The sequence below is a fragment of the Physeter macrocephalus genome, chromosome 14 (assembly GCF_002837175.3).
Source record: "Physeter macrocephalus isolate SW-GA chromosome 14, ASM283717v5, whole genome shotgun sequence".
In the NCBI taxonomy this organism is placed as follows: domain Eukaryota; kingdom Metazoa; phylum Chordata; class Mammalia; order Artiodactyla; family Physeteridae; genus Physeter; species Physeter macrocephalus.
Genome location: NC_041227.1, coordinates 19,977,523 through 19,998,292, shown reverse-complemented (window position 1 = coordinate 19,998,292; position 20,770 = coordinate 19,977,523). Strand labels below are relative to the sequence as shown.

Sequence of the window (20,770 nt, the reverse complement as noted above, 5' to 3'; positions counted from 1 at the left end):
AGGGAACCCCGGCGGCCTCCAAGGCCGGTGCTCCGTCTCCCCGCCCCTGAGAGGAGGGGAAACTGAGGCCCGAGGGGGCGGGGAGCTCCGGCCGCAGGTCACCTCAGAACCCTTGTCCGCTCTCTGTTCTGAGCCCGTTCCCTCCGCCGTGTGTGGACCTTTCGGGACTCGTGTCCTCGACAAAGAGGCCTCGGGTTACCGCGTCACCGGCCGGCGCCGTCTCGGAGCCTCACCCGCCCCGTGGGGAGACTTGTGCCCGCTGATGTCGAGAGACCGGTCGGGTGACGCGTGGGCCCGAGGTCCCGCAGGGGGTCGTGCAGAGCCCGTGTGAACCTGGCCCGAGGGGCGCCAGAGCCCCTGATTCACTGCCTATCACCTCCGACTCCAGCGTTTCAGGCCCCAAAGCCGCTCGTCGGTTACCGGCCAAATACTCTGGTAACCGTTAGCCCATTTCCCCTTAATAAGCTTTAAGGGAAAGTGTTGAAACCTTCATTTTCCAAACGGGTGTTTGAGCTTTAAAGTGAGGGCGCCCCAGGGCCCCCGAGGGGCAGAGTCTGGCTTCCTGGCCCTGCTTCACACTGGAGCCCTTCCGCACCCTTTCTCTGGCCGGGCCCCGCGCTGCTTTAGACCCTCCCGCGAACGGCGTTGCCGCGCCTGCCTCTGCCGGCGCCCCTCCTGTCCTGCAGGAGCCTGAGCCGCGCTGCCTGCTGCGCCCCACTGTGTCCGGGGGTTGAGCTGTCCCTCGGGCAAGTGCAGCTCCTGAAGGCCTTGAGCTGGGGGCCGTGGCCTTCCTGCCCCGCCGCAGAGTGCCTGGTCCCTGGGCCCAGGGGGTTCTGGGAACTGTCTTGCAAAGCCTTGTGCAGGAGGGTGGGGCCGGGTTTGGGGGCCAGAAAGGCCTGAGTTCAGACGCTGACGCAGCCGCTGGTTAGCCGTGGAACCTCGGGTGAGTTACTTCATTCTCCTGAGCTTTCCTTTCCTTCCAGGGGGGAAACAGCAAGCAGCCCGGGAGGGCAGAGGCCTGGTCTGTGTCTTTGAACCCCCAGTGCCTGGCGAGTGGTTAGTAGGTGCTTAGTTGGTCTTTTGTGGGTGGATGAGTACTTGAGGCATGTTTACGAGAAGTTGGTCTTCCTGTGGCCTCTGTTGATGAGGGGAGAAGGAGTCTTTCCATGAAGTGAGGATAGCGCTGGGGTCCTGGGCTTGGCTGGGCAGCTTTCCCCTGCCTGGGCGGAGAGCCGGCAGCTAACATGGACTCTTGTGCCCGGCTCTTCTTCTGCCCTTTGTTGCCCTGCATTCGGAAGTGATCGTGGGCTACCCGTGCCCTGGTCACTGGTAGTGCCGGTGAATCTGACTACTCTGGGTACCTCATATAAGTGGAATCATATAGTATTTGTCCTTTTATAACTGGCTTATTTTACTTAACATAATATTATTAAGGTTCATCCATGTTGTAGCATTTGTCAGAATTTCCTTCCTTTTTTTTTTTTTTTTTTTTTTTGCGGTACGCGGGCCTCTCACTGTTGTGGCCTCTTCCGTTGCGGAGCACAGTTTCCGGACGCGCAGGCTCAGCGGCCATGGCTCACGGGCCCGGCCGCTCCGCGGCATGTGGGATCTTCCCAGACCGGGACATGAACCCGTATCCCCTGCATCGGCAGGCGGACTCTCAACCACTGTGCCACCAGCGAAGCCCCCTTTCCTTCCTTTTTAAGGCTGAATAATATTCCATTGTATGTAGAGACCACATTTTGTTTATCCATTCATCCATCAATGGACACTTGAGTAGCTTCTACCTTTTGGCTATCGTGAATAGTACTGCCACGCACATGGGTGGACAAATATCCCTTTAAGACCCTGCGTTCATTTGTTTCGAGGATAAGTGGAATTGTTGGATCCTATGGCAATTCTATATTTAATTTTTTGAGCAACCACCATACTATTTTCCATAGTGGCACACCATTTTGCATATTTTATCTACTTTGAAGTTGAAAACTTGAGGTTCAGAAGTATCAAGTAGCTTGCTAATGTGTAAAATGTGGTAGAGAAAAATTTCAAGTATGTCTATTGAATTAGTTTCCTAGGGCTGCCATAAGAAATTACCGCAAACTGGGTGGCTTAAAACAGAAATTTATTCTCTCAATATTCTGGAGGTTAGAAGTCTGAAATCAACATGTCAGCAGGGCCCTGCTCCCTCTAAAACTCTGGGTAGGAGTCTTCCTTTTCCTAGTGCTTGGTGGTGTCCATCAATCCTGCAGCTGTGTCACTCCAATCTCTGGCATTCTCCTGGGGTGTCCTTCTCCTCATTTATAAGGACACCAGTCATGTTGGATTAATGGTCCTCCCTCTTGCAACATGACCTCATCTTAACTTACATCTTAGTTACATCTGCAAATACTATTTCCACATCAGGTCACATTCCCAGGTACCAGGTGTTAGGACTTCAACATAACACCTTTCGGGGGTACATAACTTAATCCATAATATCTGTCTTCCTCCAAATTCTGTGATATTTACCATACTTTTGACCTCTTAATGTGATAAACTACTAGACTTCCCAATAGAAAGCCATGCTTGCATTTATGGGACAGAACTTATTTGCTATTAGTGGATTATTAGACTATAAGCTTGGAGGAAGGCAGACACAATAGACTTCTTTCATTCATCCCTTTGCCTCCAGTCATTATACAAAAACAAAAAACAGTATTGGAAAAGTGGTATAGCTTTTCCAGTGCCTTTATGGGGAAAAATCATTTGAACAGTTGCTTGGGGAATTATTTAGGTGGTAGTTTTTGTTGTTCCTTTCTCAATTTCCTGCCAATCAGGCTGTTGTTGACATCTCTTGGACACACCCACCAGCATAGTGCCCCATAGAGCGGAAGCGCTTATTTACCATGTATTGAATGAATGAATGAATGAATGAATGAATAGAAGGTTCATTGGCTCAGCACTGCCCCTGCCCCCGTTTTGCTACTACTGTTGTGTCTTGATGACCAGTGGCTCCAAGTGGCTCGTGGCTCCTCCTCCCCCTAAAGCCTCCTTAAGCCCCCTGTGTCCACTCTTGAAAGAGCCTTGGTCCAGGCAGACCTAATCACCAGCCTACTCCTGCCTGGGTAGGTCCGCAATACATCCCCTTCTGGCAAAAGACCCACTTGAAACATCCATCCCTTCTGGAGCTTGCAGAGAGTGCACTGCAGTTTTGTTTTTAACGTCTGCAGACACATTGCTGACTGACAAATAAGGACAAGCCACTGAGCATGGACTGTTGTCTGAACGCCAAGAGCAAAGGTTGTCGTAACACATTTATTTCAAGACCTCAGCATGCTGCCCTGTTTGCTGGAATCTCCAGTTAGGTAGGCTAGTGTTGTAGATGGGAAAGTCATCTGAGATTAGCACGCAGTGCCTCGTGCAAACGCCAACCTCCCCCCGTCACCCCCACTGATGGAATACCTTAATAACTGGCCATTTAGGATAAGTTAAGGAAAAGACTTGGGCATTTAGCCAGGAGTGTTGGTGACAGAAACCTAACTTATGCTAAAAAAAAAAAAGAATTACATTCTTAGAAAGCTTATGTAACCGAACAAAAGGAAATGTAGAGGTGGAACTGGGCTTCCAAGATGACAAACACCAGGGACTGAAATTTCACCAGTAATCTCTGTCCTGCATCCCCCCCTCTCTCTGTGTGTGGATTTCTGACTTTACATTTACTCCGTTTCTTGTATATGGGGTGGGGGGGGACATACGCTACATTTGCCCTGAAGTACATCTCCATACGTCTTCCACTGTAGGTAGGCAGGATTGCCACATATGGTTGTGCAGGTTGTGTACTGCCCAACTCATGGACGTGCCATTCACATCACAGACTCTGGCTGAAAAGCAGAGATGTTAGGGATACTTGGCTGAACATAGAAAACACTTGATGTTTTCCTAGCACATCCTTCTCTCGTCCAGCAGAGTCACCCTACGTTCTACCATCCTGAAGGGAGGGGTTCAAAAATCTCCATTCTAATCCTTAAATGGTGGGCCCTTCTAATGAAGACTCTTGGGAATATCTTTAAAGGGCAACACTTTGGGGAAATTTTCCCACCAGCTTCATGAGGACAAGCAGAAGATAATTAAACCTGTGACAGTGTAACCCGTGCAGGTCCATTAGAATAAGAGAAAGGTTTGCAAGAAGTAGAGGGGCCTTCTGAGAAATGCAGCCCTTAATGCCACAATCTTGGAACTCTCAATCCTCAAAGTTATTTTCCAGGCCAAAGGATAGGCCCTTCTACCTTTTCACAGCTGTGGGAGGAGTCACCCATCTCAGAGGTCTCTCATCTCACGGGTGGGTTGGGAGGTGTTGAGCGTGCCTAGGTGCATAGGTGTTAAGCATGCATAGACTTCAGAGTCTCTGTGGTTTGCCCTGCTTGGGATGCTTGGCCAAGACCCAGCTCCTTCCTGGATGAGCTCACTTGGCAGGCCCTACCCAGTGATGCAGTGGGCGGAGGGTGGGCAGCAACAGTGAAAGGAAGAGGAGTCTGAAGGTGATCGAATCTGAGCTGGGTCCTCTGTTAATCTGTCATCACTGACCAAGGCTGCTTCCGCCTGAAACTTACCAATATACTTTTACGATGTTTAGGTCTACATTACTGAATAAATTAACCTGTAATTTACTTTTCTTTCATTAACCTTTTCTAATTTGGGGATTATGTGAACTGACAACTGTTCTCTCTTTATAATCTGGGAGACTGTGTAAGTCTACAAATCTTTGTAGAATTTACCTATTAAGACACCTGGGGGCTTCCCTGGTGGCGCAGTGGTTAAGAATCCTCCTGCCAATGCAGGGGACACGGGTTCGAACCCTGGTCCGGGAGGATCCCACATGCCGCGGAGCAACTAAGCCCGCGCGCCACAACTACTGAGCCCGTGCTCTAGAGCCCGCGAACCACAACTACTGAGCCTGCGTGCTGCAACTACTGAAGCCCGCGCGTTGCAACTACTGAAGCCTGCGCACCTAGAGCCTGTACTCTGCAACAAGAGAAGCCACCGCGATGAGAAGCCCGCGCACCGCAATGAAGAGTAGCCCCTGCTCGCCGCAACTAGAGAAAGCCCGCGTGCACCAACGAAGACCCAATGCAGCCAAAAAAATTAATCGATAAAATAAATAAATATTTTTAAAAATAACAAACAAATAAATAAATAAATTTATATATAAAAAAAAGACACCTGGGTATGATGTTTTCTGTGTGGGAAGATCGTTAACTGATTCAATTTGTTTAAGTGTTATGAAATTATTTAGGTTTTCTATTTTTCCTTAAGGCAATTCTGTTAAATATATTCCAGGAATGTGTTCATTTTACCTAAATTTAAAATTTTATGGGCAAAAAGTCAAACACATTGTTCTCTAACTTTTTACCCTCTGCTGACTGTACAAAGCCCCTTTTCCCATTCCTAAAGTTGTTTGGCTATGTTGCTCTAAATATGGTTATGCTCATTTTCTGCCATTTTGGTTTCTATTCATTGTTTTATTGATTTTACTTTATTTGGATCATTTCAGTTGTCCTTTTCCTCATTTTTTTAAGCCCTCAGGTACCAAGAGCAGACTGAGACACATGGACGTTTTCTTACATTTCAGAATCAAGTGAGTGCCTCTCCCATTGCAACAATGAGAATTTCTTTCTTCTCTTGTAACATTTAAAGATTCATCTATTACAGGCCATGCAATGAGATGCCCTATCCAGTTTCTAACTTCTTCACATCCCAACACATGTATCCACTCCCCCATCCCTTCCCCCACATCAGCTTGCGCGTCTTCCTTTTCCTCCCTTTTCTGAACATCTTCCCATTCCCCCTTTCTGTTTGAGTCCTCAAAACCCGGCTAAGGTACACCACCTACAAGAAACCACCTTAGTTTGGAAATTGATTGAAGTATGAGTCCACTCATAGCTCCACAACTAGCCTCCAAGCTCCTTTAGGATCCCTGCTCTCTCACACTCGAGATACATAATTAAGGAAGAAAGTATAATTTTCCCAGCTTGGGTCCCACGCCCAACCATTTCTCAGGAGAGGGCAGGACACCATAATTGATATTCCCAACAAGACTGAATTCAACAGGAAAAGTGAATGCCACAAGAAAATCAGGGAGAAGGAGTAGACAGGTCAAAACTACAGATGTCCTAGCCATTTAATATTCAGATGGGTGGTTGGGAAGAGGAAAGGATGCTTGGAGACTTGGCAGGTCAGAGTTTCAGTTCTCATCCACAAGGGGGCGCAAGGAACCGCTTGCGCGGGTTCCGCCCTGGGAGCTGCCGCTCTAGGCTGCATCCCGCACCTCAACTGCATTTCCGCTGGCGCTCAACCGCTGGAAGCCGAGTCCTGCGTCCTAGTCGCCGGGAACCGTGCAGCGTTTTCTCACGTCGTCCCCTATGACCTGCAGCCGACAGTCCCGGCGCGCTGGGTGAGTCACTGCGGGGCCGCGCTGCCCAGGGAACCCCGGCGGCCTCCAAGGCCGGTGCTCCGTCTCCCCGCCCCTGAGAGGAGGGGAAACTGAGGCCCGAGGGGGCGGGGAGCTCCGGCCGCAGGTCACCTCAGAGCCCTTGTCCGCTCTCTGTTCTGAGCCCGTCCCCTCCGCCGTGTGTGGACCCTTCGGGACTCGTGTCCTCGACAAAGAGGCCTCGGGTTACCGCGTCACCGGCCGGCGCCGTCTCGGAGCCTCACCCGCCTCGTGGGGAGACTTGTGCCCGCTGATGTCGAGAGACCGGTCGGGTGACGCGTGGGCCCGAGGTCCCGCAGGGGGTCGTGCAGAGCCCGTGTGAACCTGGCCCGAGGGGCGCCAGAGCCCCTGATTCACTGCCTATCACCTCCGACTCCAGCGTTTCAGGCCCCAAAGCCGCTCGTCGGTTACCGGCCAAATACTCTGGTAACCGTTAGCCCATTTCCCCTTAATAAGCTTTAAGGGAAAGTGTTGAAACCTTCATTTTCCAAACGGGTGTTTGAGCTTTAAAGTGAGGGCGCCCCAGGGCCCCCGAGGGGCAGAGTCTGGCTTCCTGGCCCTGCTTCACACTGGAGCCCTTCCGCACCCTTTCTCTGGCCGGGCCCCGCGCTGCTTTAGACCCTCCCGCGAACGGCGTTGCCGCGCCTGCCTCTGCCGGCGCCCCTCCTGTCCTGCAGGAGCCTGAGCCGCGCTGCCTGCTGCGCCCCACTGTGTCCGGGGGTTGAGCTGTCCCTCGGGCAAGTGCAGCTCCTGAAGGCCTTGAGCTGGGGGCCGTGGCCTTCCTGCCCCGCCGCAGAGTGCCTGGTCCCTGGGCCCAGGGGGTTCTGGGAACTGTCTTGCAAAGCCTTGTGCAGGAGGGTGGGGCCGGGTTTGGGGGCCAGAAAGGCCTGAGTTCAGACGCTGACGCAGCCGCTGGTTAGCCGTGGAACCTCGGGTGAGTTACTTCATTCTCCTGAGCTTTCCTTTCCTTCCAGGGGGGAAACAGCAAGCAGCCCGGGAGGGCAGAGGCCTGGTCTGTGTCTTTGAACCCCCAGTGCCTGGCGAGTGGTTAGTAGGTGCTTAGTTGGTCTTTTGTGGGTGGATGAGTACTTGAGGCATGTTTACGAGAAGTTGGTCTTCCTGTGGCCTCTGTTGATGAGGGGAGAAGGAGTCTTTCCATGAAGTGAGGATAGCGCTGGGGTCCTGGGCTTGGCTGGGCAGCTTTCCCCTGCCTGGGCGGAGAGCCGGCAGCTAACATGGGCTCCTGTGCCCGGCTCGTCTTCTGCCCTTTGTTGCCCTGCATTCGGAAGTGATCGTGGGCTACCCGTGCCCTGGTCACTGGTAGTGCCGGCAGAGGAGTTGCTGAAAGCGTTTCCCCGTGTTTGGAGGGCTCACTCCTGTCCCTTCCCAACTCTGGATCTGTCCCACACGGCCTTCCTCCCGCCGCCTTTACATCTGCCTCCTGGCCCCTGATGTCCGGCTTACTGAGTGCTCCCTATGCGAGGCCCAGTGCTAGTTGCAGAGAAGCTTTTAAAAAAGGAAGATAAAGCATGGGCTATGTCTAAGGAGCTATGGGCTGGCTGTGGAGCCACCGTTCGGGTAATTTTCACCAAGGGCTTCCCTCCAGGAAGCCAGGTCTGCCTCCTCCCTCTCCCCTTTCCAGGTCCTTAGTCAAGCATGTTTCCTGGTGTGATGTAGTGTGGGAAGTGGCTTGATGTGAGATGAGGGCACTAATAATACTTCATGGAAATCGTTGTTTTTCTTATTTTCTTGCCTCTCTCTGCTCTGATCTCAAGGTCAGTGTCTGAGTTTTGCCTCCCCATAGGCTCAGTGCCTGGCAGGTGTCCGGTGCTCAGCAACTGTGGAACAACTGCCCAGCAGGAAAGAAGGAAAGGACAGACGCATCCCGGTAGGTGGCGTGGCCCATCATGTCATGGAGAATCAGGGAAAGACTGCTTGTGAGTCAGCCAGCCAGGGGAGAGGTGGGGGCACTTCCTGTGTTTGCTTTTCTTGTAATTGATCTTCCTGTTGACCAGTATTTATCCCTTGGAGGTCCCTTGGCAAGAGATGGAGCCCAGTCCACCAGGGGAGACTTTCCCCATGGCCTGCGGTTATGGTGGCAGGAACCAGAGCAGTATTGTAATTGGACAAGACTTAAATAGACCCCAGACCTCACCTCCGCAGGTAGCCTGAGGTGCCTTTATCCCTCCTACCCCACCCCCGGGTCAAGGCCAGACCAGGCCAACCATGGCCTGTCAGGTGCTGCATGCTCCCAGACCTGTCCTGGACTTTTATCCTGTTCAAGATCCAGCTTCCAGAAACTACAAAGTCATTAGAGTTTGCACAAAAGATGATCTGAAAAGGCCCCTGCCTCAGATGCAGATGAGCTGTTGTCCCATGTGGAGTAATAACTTCCGTCCTGTTCATGAGTTGTGGCGTGGCTCGTGGGTGGTAACAGCAGCCCACGTTTGTGAAGTGGCCGCTATGCACGTACTCGGCCTGGGCTTCCCAGGACGTGCTGTGGCCAGGTGGGATCTAGGTTACTCATCCAGGGCTTCTCGATTGTTGCAGAGGAGACCCTTGAGAGGCGTCCCCATCCTGTCAAGAAGCGGCTGGACCACGTGCTACTGAGGTGAGCTCTGTTCCCTGGAGATCTGGGGCTTTGCCTCCCTCAAGGTGCACGCAGGTCCCGCCGTGGTCTGGGAAGCAGCTAGAGGAGAGACAAGAGTTGCTTCGACCCGGCCCTCAGCTTTACCCTCTCTGGGGCCTTTGAGAACACACCTGGTTCCTCTTTATGTGCTTGCTTCTGAGAGCCCCTGGGGAACCCTTCCTCAGACTTCGTTATGTTGGCAGCAGAATGTGTGAACGGAGGCAGGGAAAGGATTTTGGTATGTCCACTTGTACCCAGGTGTCAGTCACTTCTCTGCCTCCTCCTAACTTTGGGACCTTCTCTTATCGCTGGTTTCATCCCCCATAAAGCAGGACTACAGTGAGGCCATTTGTCTTCAGATCACCTAGTCCCTGTCTTTTACAACCTGAGAACTCTGTCACTTTTCTTTCAGAGGTGTCCTCCCTTTGTCTCTCCCTTCCGGGCCACGTGGAAGGCTTTTCTGGAGGATTAGAAGCGGACACTGGGTCCTTGTGCTCCATTAGGCTGACTGCTCCAGGCCTCTGCCATTGGCCTCCTTTTTCAGCAAGCCCTCTGTCCTTTCCTGCCCCTGCACTTGGAAGTGATCACGGGCTGCCCGTGGCCTGCACTTTGGTAGTGCAGGCAGAGGAAACATGGTAGGGCTGTCCTGCATTTGGAGGGTTCACATCCTCACCCTCCAGTTCCGGGAGCTTTCGCACACACTCCTGCTTCTTCCCTGCCACACCTTGGGCCTCCAGGGCCTTGGGGTCTATCATGCGTGCATTAGTATCATTGTTGGGGCATTTGCTTCCTACCCCTGCTGTTGGGAACCAGGCCCTATGTGCTGCTTAAGTTCCCCTTGATGCCCAGTTGCTGTCAGTCGGCCATGGCACGTTCCCGTAAACCTGGCAATGGCATCCTTTTCCGCCTATCACTGATCAATTACACATTGATCAGCGTTGGCCACCCTGCCATAGGCCATCCACTGTCTCCCTTTTTAGAGTTAACTACTGTTTTTTTAATGAAGAAATAGTGTGTCTGTTCAGGAAATAATAACAGCCAACGTATGCAGAACGTTTACTGTCTGGTAACTCTCGCACTAAGTCCTTTCCTGGTGCCTGACATGCTCTGCTGTGAGCAGGGACAAGTCGGGTGCTCATCCTTGGCTTCTTGTCTGTTGCAGATGAGTCCACTGTGTGCAGAGGTGTCATGGAAGTTGTCTTGTCAGGAGTGGTCTAGACCCCAGTGTCCTTGAGGTAAGATCTCTGGTCCATTCTCTGGAGTGTTGGGTCCTCTCATCCGGTGGTCGTGTGTGTGTGTTCCCAGGGGCTTTGGGTGAAGATGTAGGGGAGCCGAGAGGTGAGCTGAAGGCAGCATCCACGAGTCCCCAGGTCTGCTCACCACCCCAGCCCTGGGCATCCTGGACCGCATCTGGCCCTTCACTGTCTGCAGTGGCTGCTGCAAGGATGGAGCCTCTAGAGTTCCACTGGGGCAGTGAGAGTTGTGGGGTATCTGTCCTTCCCTGGAGTGTGGGCAGCAGCATGTTGTGATGGAAAATGGGCAGACCTGGGCATCAGAGATTCCTCCCCTGGCTTTGAATCCCCTTCTGCTGCCATCTTAGTCAGTGTCCTATTCAGAACCTTGTTTTCTTCATTTGAAAAACCAAAGCTGTGTTAGAGGTGACTTTGTGGTTCTTAAGACCACATGATTTCTGTAATTTCCAACTGTAATATTTTCCCGTTTTTGTCCAAAGTGACTTCTCTTTTTTTTTTGAGTGGATTTTTTACTGTGCTTTTTTTTTTTTTTTTATTTTTTTTATTTTTTGGCTGTGTTGGGTCTTTGTTGCTGCACGCGGGCTTCCTCTAGTTGCGGCGAGCGGGGGATACTCTTCGTTGTGGTGCGCAGGCTTCTCATTGTCGTGGCTTCTCTTGTTGAGGAGCACGGGCTCTAGGCGCACACGCTTCAGTAGTTGTGGGTTGCGGGCTCTAGAGCGCAGGCTTAGTAGTTGTGGCACACGGGCTTAGCTGCTCCGCGGCATGTGGGATCTTCCCCGGCCAGCGCTCAAACCTGTGTCCCTTGCATTGGCAGGCAGATTCTTAACCACTGCGCCACCAGGGAAGCCCCAAAGTGACTTCTCTTTGATTCCCCTTGGGAGAAGGTTTCTGTTGGGCTTTTGCAGGAAAGAATGGCCACTCCGTGCTTGGCTGGGTGGTTTTCCCAGACTCAGTCTACCGTATAGGCCACTGGCAGTCCCTTCTCTTCCTGGAGCGCTCTCTGCCTTGTACGCACCTGCATTCAAAAGTGACCATGGGCTGTCCGTGCTCTGGTCGTTGATAATGCAGGGAGAGGAATTGTGGAAAGCAATTTCCCGTGTTTGGAGGGTCCACACCTGTCCCTTTCAAATGCTGGCGCTTTCACACACTCCTGCTTCTCTCCAGCCCGTGCTTTCCAGCCCTCAGGCACTGGGGGCTGCTGTGTGACAGGCAGTGACAGGAGACTTCTGAGCTTGGCATGTCTCATCTTGGCCTCCTGTTAGCAGAGCCAGGCTACGTCTGTGTCAGGTTTAGATACTTTAGGGGTGTAAGGAACCAGGATGAATCACACATAATGAATAAGCACAATGTTGGGTGGTGTATAGTGGTTGCTGTAAGATTTTCAAAGGGAAGCAGCTTGTTGGAGGTGGTGGACCTGGCCTTTGAAGGAGTGAGATGTGATAGGCCGTAGGAAGGTCTTCGGGGGGAAGGGAGGAACACGAGGACGATTTGAGGCTGGGGTGAGTGTGAGCACCTGGGAGTCCGGTGTACAGGCAGTAATGACAGTGCAGGGGACAGCTGCTGTGGGTGGCGGTCCGCACTCCTGCCACGGGGCTAGGGCCGAGAGGGAAGAGCTCCTGAGAGCAAGCTCTCCAGCCGTCTCTCTGCCAGTTACTACATTTGCTCTGTCGCCGTGAGAAGGCCCATTTTTTTAAAGACAGTGTTCATTTTGACTCTTCTCTGGGAGTTTTGAGATTCCTTTTTGAGCCGAGTTTGGTGTGAAAAGCCCGCAGCTCATGCCTGACTAATTGGGGGCACTCTTATGCGTGTCAGCTTGAAGGAAGACGAGGTGACGTTGGAGAGTTATCCCTGGTCCTGACCTCCTGCCCCGTGGCCTCCTCATCACTCTGGGGTGCTGCCTTGGAGGAAGCCTCAAGGGATGGAAGCTCTGGCCTCTCAGGATGGTGACCTGGGTCCCAGCTCTCCTGGAGGGGCCTCCTCATGGTGAGTAACTACCAAGGGGCTAAGTCGGCCTGTGTTTCTGAAATAGAAATTCCCAGCTGCCGGCCTCACGCGACTTCCTCCTTCAGGTTGTTTTGGGGCTGTTCACGGCTGCTGGCGCAGCAGAGTGAAGAGGGACGTTGCCGCTGATCGTCACCAGGCCTTCTCCTCCTGTTGCCTTAGCACAGTGTGGAAGGACTCTGCCCCCGTGAGGGGGGCAGAGGGAAAGTCCTGGGACTCTGGGGGCTTGGGATTCAGAACCGGGGACCTTCAGCGGGCTCTGCCCTTCCCAGCAGGTGCCACAGAGCACCGTGGACCCAGAAGTCTGCTTTCCTTCCGTCTGGACCAGGTCATCCAGTGGCCTCTGTGTGCCCTTGTCTGCTCCTGGTGTAACTTTTTAGAAACAAGGGTTCCCGTTGGAGTCTTCTGTGCTGGGCATCGTGTCCTCTCACCCACTTCAATAAATCTTGAAACTGCCTTGCCACTTTTTATGGTTTTGTTTTCTGTTTTTAATACTTGCTTCCATCTGCACAGCTGGGTACAGAGACAGTGGGTCACAGGGGCAGGTCTTCCAGGTTTCAGTCATTGAGACTTTCCACTTAGCACACTCCTGAGGCCTGACCTAGGGATGGGGCATGGGATGTAGCATTGACTTGGGGTTGAATAATCCCAAGTGCTTCTGGGGGCTCAGGTTTAGCAGAGACGGGAATTGTTGGCGGAGGAATGTTTGCTCCAGGGCTTTGGAAGAGAGGATGAGGGTGCGGTGGACGTAGAGACAGTCAGGGGCTGAAGTCCTCGAGGAAGGCAGGAGAGCCCTGGGCTCTGGGGGTGAAAGTACACGGGGGGAATTTGGGGAGATGGTTTGGAGCAGGGCTGGGAGAGGGATGTATGAGGAACAGCTGCCCTTGGGAGAACTCTGGGGGTGTGGTGGGCGAAGGCCAGGTGTTGGGGTTACTGGTACAGTAACAATAACAGCAGTGGTGTGCTTCACCACCCTGTGGGTACATGGTACTCTGCTCACCTTTCAGGTGTCGTCCACACAGGGTAACTCTCCCAAAGGCCCTGGTGAGAAGGGAGGAGTTCGCTGTCCATTCCTGCCAGTGACGTTGAATCACCTTGACTGGGGCTGAGGTAGAAACCAGGTGGTCAGGCCCACCTTTGTGAGGTCAGCAAATTGATGGCTTCTGTCAGTGGGAGGCATTCTTGGGCCTGGAGGGTCCACGCTGCCGGGCAGCCGCAGCAGAGGTCCTTGTTTCTGCCGTTCCCCTCTCCTCGGTACCTGCCCAAGGGCCACGTGAAGTCTCCCATTTGCTCTCTTGAAGACCCCCCACCTGCTCCGACTCCTCTCTGGGCCAGTTTCATCCCACCGTGGCCCTAGTCCTCTAGTGAAAAGGGCGCACATGTCCGCCCACTTAGCCAAAGCCCCTTCCTTTCCAGCGAGATTTTGCTGCTGGTTGTTGCCTTGATACTTGGAGCCCTCTTTCTTTAACACCGACTGTCCCCTCATTGCTAAGCAACTTCCTGTCAGCTTTTGGTACCAGTGTCTATGCCCCATTCCCCTCCCCTTTATTCTGTTTATTCTTTCATGGTTTTCTGGACCCCCCTACCTCAGTCCTATAGCCTGGGGGTCCCTGATGCCATCTTGTCTGTGTTCTGTGGGAGGGGGCAGCGATGGAGCACTGGAGAGGGGAGAGGCGCGAGGTGCCGTGGTTGGTGAAATGGGGGAGGGGAGGGGAGTCACAAGCCTACGGAGGTGTGATCTCTGACCGTGGCTTGGCCCAAGGGCACCAAAATTTCCTTCGTAATTCGCCAGACTGGTCGCTTTCCGGAGGCGTCACTCATTCCTCGCCCTGTTTCCCTGGCATCCTGGTATAATGAGTGGAGGTGAGGGTGGGTGAAGTAATGCATTAGAAGTGCAGGTTGCACCACCCCGCCTGCCCGCCCCTCACATAGCACTCAGTAGAGGACAGCGCTTCCTGATCGTTAACCTGTTCACTTTCAAATTATAAATGATGCTCACCCCTGACCCAGCCTCTTAGGTCTGCCCTCCCCTGCCCTCTGCTACCCTCGCCCACCTGACCCTCAGCCCCAGCTTAGGCTTCCCACTCGCCAGGGTGGACATGCAGGGCCCTCCCCTGTGACCATGGTCTACTGTCCACCCGCATCTCCCACATCACGCCCCACAAGCACCATAGGCCCCAGCCATGCTACCACGTAAGGTTCCTGACCATGCTACCCTTTTCCTGGCCTGCGTTTTGTGTGCCTGGAACGCCCCTTCCATTTCAGATGCTCGCCTGACTCAGCTTGTGTCACTTCCTGTAGGAAGCCTTCACTGGCTAAACCTCCACCCAGACTGGATCCCCTGCCCTTCCTTTCATTCACATCAAGTTCAATTTGGGGTAGGCACAATTCTAGGAAATGATAAATAAAAGAAGGCAAAAGAGCAAAAACCCCTGCCTTTATGGTGCTTCCATTTTAGAGGACAGGGACATACCATAAACAAAGTACTGAAATGTCTAGTGTGCTAGAGAAGGACTGAGAAGAAAAATAATCAAGCAGAGAAACAGGACAGGAAGTCGGGGCAAGCAGGGGGCATGGCCTTTGACTCTGTAGATGGAGAAGGCCTCACCTAGGAGGTGTGATTTGAGTAGAGGGAGGAGTCTCACCTCTGGGCGTTCATGGCAGCCTGTGCAGTCTCCATCACAGCACGGACCAGCGATGGGAGGAATCTTCCCTCTGGGTTACCAGGCCCAGGGAACTGGGGGTCGAGACACCTTTGAGGCCTCTGCAGGGCGACGGCTAATTAGCAACGTCTGCCATGTGGTGAGGGCAGCAGCCGAATCAAGTTGGGATTAGCTAGTCAGACCAGGCTGTGCACGTCTGGAGGGCAGGCTCTGCATTGTCAGCGCGCAGCCCCTCGCCCCACCCCCTGACCACAGCTCGGTGGACTCGGTGCCATCACCCGTGGGCAGGCCTAACCCATGACCTTGGTCTAGGACCAAGAACAGTGCTAACCAAGCCAGGCATGTTTTCCTCTTGGGGAGTTCTTAGTGTGTCAAGAGCCTGAGTGATTGGTTGCAGGAACAAAAACAGGAAGAGATGGAAGAATTAAGTCCCTTTAACAGCAGAGTCCAGAGGTGCAGAGCACTGAGCTCCTGTTGTAGGCAAGAGAACCATTTCTAGAATTTTTACAGGGAGAGGATGAGATTCTAATTTCCAAACCATGTTTGTGCTGCTGTACAAGGCCTGGCTATGGAGTCTGAGCAGCACCTGCTACAAGGCCTGGGGTTCAGTTTTCCCTGAATTCTTAGAAGGCGTGGCCAAGTGACCAAAATTCCCGTCTTCCTTTTCTTTCTAAGAGACGTTACATTCACCATCACTGTACCATTAGTAGAGGGAGCTAAATGAGTCTCTGATCATAACAGCCTACAGGGTGTTACTTACCAGTATATTGGCTGACACAGGCGAGGAGCTCAATCTGCATTTAAGGATGAGGGATGAAGCCAGTGGTGGCCTCGACCATGGGTACCAGGAATAGTTCACTGAGGCCCCTCTGCCCCCATGACTACAACTGGCATGTCACCAGGATACCTAACTCGGCCTGCATTAGGAAGCGACCTAGAGAAATCATTAAGAGCCTGTTGAATTCTGATGTTGTCCCTTAATTGCTGTGGGGCCTGGAGCACATTCTTTTGCCTCCTTGAGCCTCCTCGGTTTCTGGCTCTGTAGTTTGACCATCAGAATAGGACCTACCACAAATAGTAATGATGAAATAAGATAATGCTTGTTAAATGCATAACACAGTACCTGCCTCACACTGAGTGCTCTGTACACATCAGCTATTTTTATTCGATGAGCATGTCTAGCTTGTTGATAGTTAAAATGAAGAACAAATATAAAATGTCATTATGACAGACTCATCTATTAACGTGACACCATAAATACTTACTTCTTTGCAAATTTGCAGACATTCCAGGGGGGCTGGTGTTAATCATCCTTACCATTGATTGAACTTTTATTAAATTCCATGCACGGTACTAAGTGAGCCTGTATATATAATTACTTCACTTAATCTTTGCAACAACCAGTGAGGTAGACTTAATTATCCTCCATTTTATAAATGAGAAAACCAGAGCTCAGAGAAATGAAGGGACCTGTCTTCCTTCCAATGAATGGTTCAGCTGGCTTTCCATTTCCAGGGGTATCAAGTAGTGAAAAATGTTGCAGGCTGATTTCATAAATAGCACAAGCATACGAGGCTGTCAGATGCTTGTTTGTACCGGGAAACTGGAAATTAGGATATTTTACTATTCCCTCCATCTGTTTCAAATTATGGCCTATTATCCAGTCTTCCTAAAATAGTCCCCATCTAAATCACCAGTCTTGAGGACTGAACTTGTGAACCTGACATGTACAGAGATGATAGGCATGTTTCAGCCAACGCCAAAGTATCAAGTGCGCATCTCATTACGGCTGTGTCTGAGGCAGGAGTCATCCTAGGTCTTCTAAGCTTGAAAAAACCTTGGCAGGGTATGACCGAGGTGGCCCAAGAATCAGGAGTAGGGCCAAGAAGGGCCATGAGCCTATCAGCAAGTTGGTGCCTGGTACCAGAGGTGAGGCAGCTGGTGGGAGTTTTAGGTATAGTATAATCAAGCCAGGAGAACGGCCATCTGGGAGAATGAAGGTTTATTTGTCCATGAAAAAAATTTTGTCAGGCACTGTGCTGAGAAGCAGGATCTGCCCTCATGGGGATCACATACACGTATATACATAATATTCCAGATATTTATGGAACAGTCACTGTGTGTGGGCCTTGCTCTAAGCTGTGCACACAATCCTAAACAAAGCTGAGAAGGGGCCTCATGGAGTGTACAGTCTAGAACAGCACTGTCCAATATAAACCCATACATGTAATTTAAAATTTTCCTACTAGCTGCATTAAAGAAATAAAAAGCAGATGAAATACATTTTAGTAATATGGTTTTATTGGATTCACTACATCAAAAAATATTGTCATTTCAACATATAATCAATATAAAAATGATTGAGATGTTTTATATTTTTCCCCCAAACTAAATCTTTGAAATCTGGTGTACATTTCATGCATATAGCACATCTTGGTTATGCTTACAGCACGTGTGGCTGGTGGCTACCTTACTGGACAGCACACAGATCTAGATGATGAGGGGTTCGAGGCTAATTCCATGAAAGAAGAGTGTTGCAAGGATGCCTTCTTTACAGGAAGGCTGCTGCATCTGGTAAAGAAGCTTCTCCAGCCTGGGTTCCCCATCCTCTGGAATCCCTCTTCGCCATCTTGGCAGAGCAGGGCCAGGTATATATCAGGTGTGCCAGATGGAATCCCTGCATCATGTTCCAGAACCTACTGGAGGCAGGATGCCAAGTTCCATAGTGCTCACCCAGCATAAGCCCCACCTCCTAGAGTTAACCTTAGTGTGCTGGGAGTGCGTTCATTCAGTCAGTTACTACTTGTTAATTGAGCACCTACTAAGTGCCAGCCTCTGTGCTAAGTAAGCACTGGGAACGCACACCAGTGAACATAGACAGTTGATAGCTCACAGTCCCATCATGATAAACAAGTAACCCATAAATGGAGAAATCATTAAAAACTATAAGAAATGCTATGGAGGACAAATGACAGGTGCTGTGAGATTCAACAGGGCCACCTGACCTCTTTGGGGGTCAGAGAAGTTCTCCCGGAGGAAGTAGAATTAACTGGGCAAAGGAGGAGTGGTCCACGTGCAAAAGCAGCGTGGGGGATGCAGGGAGGAGCTCTAAGACAGCCAGTGGGGATGGAATGCACCACTGAGGATTAGGGCAGCAGCCTGGTGTGGCTGGGAGAGCGCTAGCTTTGGAGTCGCACAGATCTGGTCCAACCCAGCCAGAAACTTGGGGTGACAAGTTTCACCCTGTCTGGGCCCCAGTTTCCTCCTTTAGAGGGACGTGGTGAAGGTTAAACAGTGATGAATGAAAACTCTTGATATAGCAGATGCCCTACCTCGTTAAATTATTGACCTTTGTTATTATTTATTGAAGGTTCTTCTGCACCATATCAAGAAGATGGCCAAGTTTTGTGTTTGTTTCCTTCTCCTGGGGACTTCAGAAGGCTCCAAAGTAGAAGTGTTTGGAGAAGTGGAGACAGAAACCTCCCCCCGTCTTTATTTTTACCCTTGCTTTATTTTTACTAGAAAATTTGAACAGTACAAGTAATAGACGACTTTTAAAAATAAACCTTTTATTTTAGAATAGTTTTAGATTTACAGAAAAGTTTAAAACCTACTACAAAGAGTTCCCATATATCCTTCACCCAGGTGCCCCTAATAAGCACATTTGTCAAAATTAAGAAGTTAATACTGGTACCTTACCATGAACTGAACTCCAAGCTCAGTTTAGATTTCACCAGTTTCCCCACTCATGTCCATTTTCTGTGCCAGAATCCAATCCAGAATACCACATTACATTTAGTCATTATGTTTCCTTAATCTCCTCTAATCTGCAACAGTTTCTCAGTCTTTCCTTATTTTTCAAAACCTTGACAGTTTTTTGTTTTTGTTTTTGGCTGCTAAGTATGTGGGATCTTAGTTCCCCAATACTTGGGAGCATGGAGTCTTTTTTTTTTTTTTTAAGGTCACTGCAGTAGTGGTTGGAATAAGAGGCTGAAAGGATTTTTTTTTCTTTTTTTTTTTGGCTGTGTTGCGGAGCACGGGCTCTAGGCACACGGGCTCAGTAGTTGTGGCTCGCAGGCCCTAGAGCGTAGGCTCGGTAGTTGTGGCACACGGGCCTAGGTGCTCTGTGGCATGTGGGATCTTCCTGGATCAGGGATCGAACCCGTACCTGCATTGGCAGGCAGATTCTTAACCACTGGGCCACCAGGGAAGTCCTGACCTTGACAGTTTTGAAATGTGTTGGTAAGATATTTTGTAGACTGTCTCTCAATTTGGGCTTTTCTGATGTTTTCTCATGATTAGACTGGAGTTATGGGTTTTGGGGAAGAATATCACAGAGGTGAAAAGCCCCTCTTATCACATCCTATCAGGGAGTATATAACATGACTTATCACCAGTGATATTAACCTTGATTACTTGGTTAAGGTGATGGCTGCCAGACTTCCCCACTATAAAGTTACTATTTTTCCCTTTCCATACTCTAGTCTTTGGAATATAGGCTTGATTTTAATAGATATTTAAGAAAACATATTTGGAAATCTTTGCCCAACAGTGAGAGAGTATATCTCTTTCTCAAGAACATTTGGAGTATTTACAAATAATGACCACATTATCTGCTGCAAAGCAAGTCTCAAATACCAATGCATCAGTATCACATAGATTACAATACGACTACAACATAAAGACACGTTAAAAACAAAACTTTAGGCAATACTTAGACTTGAACTATTACGAATGTACCGTATATTAAAACTTGTGGAATGCAGCTAAAACAGTACATAAGGAGAAGTTTATAACTTCGAAGGCCTTCATTGAGAAATTCCCTACAGTAAAGGGAGCGTGTGACTCATCACACAGGAGACTTACCTCCACTGACCACAGTGTGGACAGGAGTTCAGAGGGTTTCTCCCCAGTGTTATGGTCTTGGGCACTCCTCCAGGACTTTAGCAAAACCCTGAGCGAATCAGAACCGCAGTGAACCACTGAGATCGAATGGCCCACCAGTTCTGAAAGATGGAGGCACAGAACAGTTCCTATTCGATTCTACAAAGAAAAGGGATAAAGGGAACTATTTTCAATATGCTGTGATAGGGACTTCCCTGGTGGTCCAGTGGTTAAGACTCTGCGCTTCCAATGCAGGGGGCGCAGGTTTGATCCCTGGTCAGGGGACTAAGATCCCACATGCATGCCGTAACTAAGAGTTCGCATGCCACAGCTAAGGAGCCCGCCTGCCGCAATAAGACCCAACTCAACCAAATAAATAAATAAATATTTTTTTAAAATCCTGTGATAAACCATAAAGGAAAAGAATATATATATGTATAAAACTGAGTCACTATGCTGTACAGCAGAGATTGGCACAGCATTGTAAATCAACTATACTTCAATTAAAAAAAAAAAAGAAAAGGGATGAGATATTTTCCCCACCCTAGCTTTGTGAAATAAGTTGCAGTTGTGATATCCATCAGAGGTGTTGAGGTAAACCAGAGTTTACGTTATCTTTGATTTAGATCTGCTAAAGACATTGTTTTGTTGGAAGCAAGAGTTTTATAATTTTTTTTAAAAAGCTGTCCTTTCCAAATGCAAGAAAGACAGCTTCTCAACAGTGAAAAAAGTACACAAGAATATAGGTTTAACCTCTTCTTTTTTTTTTTTTTTTTTTTTTTTTGCGGTACGCGGGCCTCTCACTGTTGTGGCCTCTCCCGTGGCGGAGCGCAGGCTCCGGACGCGCAGGCTCAGCGGCCATGGCTCACGGGCC

At 50.3% G+C, this 20,770-nt stretch overlaps 2 long non-coding RNA genes and 3 other non-coding genes across 15 annotated transcripts in view; 4 read left to right on the top strand and 1 right to left on the bottom strand.

The window, feature by feature from the left end:
* The window catches only part of LOC102981601 (uncharacterized), a 46,881-nt gene extending 30,617 nt beyond the window's left edge, over positions 1–16,264 (bottom strand). Inside the window, exon 1 of the long non-coding RNA XR_008619348.1 lies at positions 15,773–16,264. This is a non-coding gene — a long non-coding RNA (uncharacterized lncRNA). The remainder of the gene's footprint in view (positions 1–15,772) is intronic.
* Positions 1,511–12,805, top strand: LOC102981230 (uncharacterized). Of its 11 annotated transcripts, none has more exons than XR_008619353.1 (7): positions 1,511–6,430; positions 8,271–8,403; positions 8,498–8,629; positions 9,017–9,077; positions 10,258–10,330; positions 12,161–12,331; positions 12,418–12,805. It is a non-coding gene; the product is annotated as an uncharacterized lncRNA (long non-coding RNA). The 11 variants fall into 11 exon arrangements; XR_008619352.1 differs by having other exon boundaries at positions 4,881–6,430; positions 8,271–8,354; XR_003683045.2 differs by lacking the exon at positions 8,498–8,629 and adding an exon at positions 7,441–7,513 and having other exon boundaries at positions 5,246–6,430; positions 8,242–8,354.
* Positions 7,741–7,874, top strand: LOC112066228 (small nucleolar RNA SNORA71). Its single transcript, XR_002892484.1, has one exon. It is a non-coding gene; the product is annotated as a small nucleolar RNA SNORA71 (small nucleolar RNA).
* On the top strand, positions 9,662–9,794 carry LOC112066230 (small nucleolar RNA SNORA71). Its single transcript, XR_002892486.1, has one exon. It is a non-coding gene; the product is annotated as a small nucleolar RNA SNORA71 (small nucleolar RNA).
* On the top strand, positions 11,362–11,495 carry LOC112066226 (small nucleolar RNA SNORA71). Its single transcript, XR_002892482.1, has one exon. It is a non-coding gene; the product is annotated as a small nucleolar RNA SNORA71 (small nucleolar RNA).
* Positions 16,265–20,770: the final 4,506 nt, after the last annotated feature.